Source organism: Rhamphochromis longiceps, linkage group LG9 (genome assembly GCF_057381845.1).
Source record: "Rhamphochromis longiceps isolate RC_006_pf linkage group LG9, R_longiceps_female_GT1.1, whole genome shotgun sequence".
NCBI classification, from domain to species: domain Eukaryota; kingdom Metazoa; phylum Chordata; class Actinopteri; order Cichliformes; family Cichlidae; genus Rhamphochromis; species Rhamphochromis longiceps.
The window spans coordinates 37,096,206-37,101,112 of record NC_140565.1 but is presented as its reverse complement, the minus strand read 5'-3'; positions in this window follow the sequence as shown (position 1 = coordinate 37,101,112).

Below are 4,907 nucleotides of genomic sequence, written 5' to 3'. Positions count from 1 at the left end.
TTGAGAAAAGGAAGGAAGTCTATTTAAGGAAGAATGCGCACACACACACACACAGCTGCTCCTGTCAGTCTGCTGCACACTCTCTGACACCAAACTCCATAATCAGGTCATTTCCAAAACAACCATGTGAAACTAAATGCAAAGAGTCTAGTTCCACCTACATGTAACAGCTGAATGTGATTGCATTCCTACAAATGAGTTAAATGTTAATTTATTGTTAACAAAAGTAAGAGAGTCCTCTACCTTGTCTCTACATCACCTCTGTCCTCCTGGCTGTGACCCACATATGAATCTTAATGTTCCACGAAGGATGATGTGTTAGGAGGACAGAGCAGAAAAGAGACAGCCAGAGAAAATCAAGAGCGTAATAATTCTAACTAGCACATATCAATAGTTGGATCCAGGCCTTAACTACACTGTAAAAGAAAATTGTAATATAAAAGTATTTAACTGTGTATTTTACAGTTTTGTACTGTTCTTCCAGAATATCATCAAATTCACATAAATAGACTGTGATTTTAAATTTCAAATGTAAATTAACGTAAAATCACTGTAAATGTAATAAAACATAACTTTCTTGTTTTTTAAATGTATTTGTCTGTACATATGCATATTATTTGTATGTTAAAATACATTCACGGCTGGGACACTCTCGGTCGTTGTGTCCTTGGGCAAGACACTTCACCTAACACCTACTGGTGATGGCCAGAGGAGAATTATAAAGTGGAATTTTAAAGCACTTTGAGGGTCTCATAAAGCGCTATATGAATGCAATCCATTTGTCATGGGCCTGGCTCTGTGACCCAGGGATCATGTGTTCTTTTTTGAGTATTTTTTTGAGAATATTATGAGTTTTATTTGTCTTTCTTAATTGTTTATGGTTGTGGTGTGATCTGCTCCTCGTTCCTCGTTTCCCTGTGTGTTGTTGTGTCAGTTTTGCTGCCCCACCAGGTCTGGAGAGTCCCTGCCTTGGAGCCAGCCACACCTGTGATAATAACTCACCTGTTGCTGATCTGCCTAATCAAGGGGCTCTACTTAAGAGAGCAGTGGAGCAGCAGTCGGCGTGGGATTGTTAAACTAGAAATACAGTTAGTGCGGAGCTCGTGTTTTCAATACTTTCTTGTTGGAATGGTTAACGTTAGTGATGGCCAAATGAAGCTTTCCGAAGCACTGAAGCTTGTATTGAAAAACGGTTCATTACTCGAAGCTTTTCAACACAGTCCTCTCCGGTGACATCTGGTGGTGAAAATTTTGAAGAGCAGCTTGAATCTGCAAAATGAAACGGACTGCTCAATCATCACTGCTCAGTCAAGAGTGGAGTTCTCTCTGATATTGGGCCACCGTTCCGTTGCTTTGAACATGTAATTGGTTTTGTTTTCTCGATTGGGGGGCTGAAAAAAATGTAATGCGTATTTGCGTAATACATTTTGATCAATAAACTTTCCCTATTTAAACATGCACTATGGTGTGGCCTTTCTTTGCTCATAACTCCTTGATGTTGGTAAATACAATAAGTGAGCAATATATATAATATACATATGATAATGCACAGCACATTATGGAGTATGCCCCTGCTGTGAAGTCCTGCCTCCATCTACTTGTCATTTAATCACTGGACAGCTGGACAGGTTCATACAAAATATTAGATGAGGCCAATTGTCCTATACATATTTTTGACCTAGGGGTGGGATTGATTGTGAACTGGAAAGGGAAAATGCTTAGGAAGCTGAGTACGGCTGCATCGTCACTGATTTGTAGAATCATTTTTGATTCGATACAGGATCCGATTCAATTTGATTGGAATCTGGAAAGTTTTGCCTCAGTCAGAAATATTACAATTCTGATCATTTAACAGTATATATCCATAATTTCGTATCTATTAAAAGGAAGCTGACACACGTGAGACTTAATTAGAGATGTAAACAGAGAGTTATGAAACCTGCAGCTGCAGAAGCCAGCGAAAAAAAAAGAGGCAAACACAGCGCGGACCCGACGACACACCAAAATCTGATTCTGACGCGTCGGGTCCGCGCTCTGTGTTTACGTTTGTATGCAGAATCCGTAAACCTGCTCCCAGTTACTGTTTTAGCTGCATGGTGTTTGACGACATGTTGTGAGGTTTAACCTGAGATGCTGGCGTTTCAGGCATAATAACGTTAATTTACAAATCGACACGGGATTTTAATGAATCAATATCACTTTATTCAATTTAGCATGGATTGTAATCAGAAAGGCGATAATCAAAACCCACCCCTAATCAAGAACTTGCAAAGTAAAAACATGATCTATGTAAGGTAGCCCTTTTGTTATTTACAGTTAAAAAGAGGATTAGTGTTACTGTGCGCTGGCTGAGTCTGTTTCTTTTCTTAGAAATAGTTTCTCCTGCCCTGGAGAAAATCCACTTGCATGGAACAGAAGAGGCTGTGGAGTGCAGGAACCACACTGCAAGCTGGTAGATATGCAGGTATTCCTGGGTCCTGCAGACTATCACCTAAAAACAATAAACAAAATGATTTTCTAAACTGTAGCAATGTAATGTAGTGTCAAATACATTTTTGTAGTCTTCATCAGCTTTAATTCACATGGAAGTGTTCCTAAAGTCATATGCTGTAATGATATTTACATTATGAAAACATGATTTTGGACATTTCAAGTTTTTCACTTCGGCAAATAAAATGAATTGAGCAAAATCAACTCAAAATATTCCCACACGCCAGAACGTCCTCTCTTCCTCACTGGCTCCATATCTGTCAGTGGAATGATCACCTCGTCGCTATCTGTCACCATCAACACACTCCACGAATCCCTTGGATAATTCACTTCCTTATATCCGTTTGAATCAGGTACCGAAGCAGTTACGTGCGTAATGAAGCTTCGGACGTCACTGGTCACGTGACTTTTGCCAAACAAAGCAAGCCTCGACACAGTGCTTCTGAACCAGTGTGTTGTTTTTTTCGACACACGCTCCGGAGCGTCAGCTTCAAGCGGGCCATCACTAGTTAACGTGTTTAGTCGGCCAGTGGATGGGGCAGTACTCATTGTGGCATCTCTTGTTTCCAGGGTGATTACGGAAACGTGTGGAGGGAGCAGTAAACAGTTGAACACTGGCACCAAGGAGGACGAAGCACAACCACGCATCACGGAAAGGAATCACGGTACAGGGGGAATTGGGAAAGCACACACTGTGGACTGTTGGCACTGTTCTGTTAAATAAACTCATTTTCTCCATTCTAAAAGTCTAGCATTTGGGTTCTCCTCAGCCAACCCTGACACCATTATTATTTAAACCAACTGTTAACTGCATATTTCTGTACAAGTATTATTATTCATATTGCCGCATTCATTGACCTTGTTTATAGGTAATTTCATTGTTTAATCACATTAAAATGTTCCTAATTTAATGTTTAAAAGCACTTGAAAAAGGCAAAATCCCATGTAAAATTAGGGCAACAAACCGTATTTCTATGAGAAAGTTATTTTATGGTATTATTTTGGCGCCCCAGCTGCCGGAATATTACTGTTTTTTTAGGATTTCTTTTTTTACGGTCTACTCTGAATCTGTGATCTGTCTGCAACCACATTTAAAAAGTAACTTAAAATGCATTTAGTTCATTTCTAGAGTGTAAAAGTCATTTTAGCATCCCCTTTATTAAATATAAACATTATCTAAGAGATAGAATAGAATAGCCCTTTCTTGTCATTGTACGTGTACAACAAAATGTTGAGGTTTAAATTTATCATCCTAAATGTTTATATGCTGATTATATTGCTATATATAAGAAAGGCCTAACTCTGAGTACACTCTGTGCCAAAAAGTGCTGACAGGAAACTGCATGCTTTTGCAGAAGCGTGCTTTTGCAGCTAGAAAGTGAAACCAACTAGGCTTTGATCGAAACTTAAAGTGTGGTATGACGTAGAGAGCAAGTATATAAATAACTAGGCTTTCGTTTGTGCTTCAGTGCTGGGGTTGTGTGTTTTGTCTTAAGGTCTACATATCTGGATATGTAAAATAAAGATCATTTTTTAAAGTAAAAGGACCACTTTTGAGCCGTGTCTTTCTTGGCCCTAAAGAATCCAAAAGAACCTAATTTAATATGGGTGCTCCACTGTCCTGCTCTCCTTGTGTGTGTACGCTACACAATTCAGCAGTAGCCTAACTCCACTTGAAATAACGCGCGAAGTCAGGATGTAGCGTCCAACTCCTTTTAATTAGTAAGTATTTCACAGTAAGTTGTTAAGTTGTTGCACAGCAACAAGAATCACTGTAGTTGCCTTGGACAACTCGTCAGCTGTGAGAGGTTTACGGCACCAATGCCAACCATTACACCCGTTGGTTCCTTGGCTGCTTGCCTTAAAAGAACAAACCACATGGATGAGTGTTGCAACTCCTCTCCGTATAGACTTCCAGAAAGAGAATTTCGTGAATCTCTCACAACCCAGGGACTTGTCCTTTTGACTTGTAACACAGGTGGTAACTTGTGGTCGTATCTCAACATCTGCGTCTGGGTTGATAAGCTCAAAGGTCTCATGTTGCTCGCTGCTTGGCTGTGATTTGTATAGAAATGTTGGACCCGTGAACCAGTTGGTTGTGGTGAGCTGTGAGGCTTGAATGGACCTAGAAGCATGGTCAGCTGGATTATGCTCCGTAGGTACATACTGTGATATTATTCTGTTATCATATGTTACCTTATATATGTAATCAAAGTAGTTGAAGTATGATACTGCTGTAGATCATATTATACCCTTTAACATAGAGTGTGTGATCTGTATGTAGTTTAGTTCTCATTATACTTTTGAGTTAACAGAACATATTCACATATTAGTTCATTAGATAAAGGTGCATCACTCTGTATCCTTGATCTGCTGGGAATGTGTTACACTGTTTTCTTGACATGTTCTATTGTTGA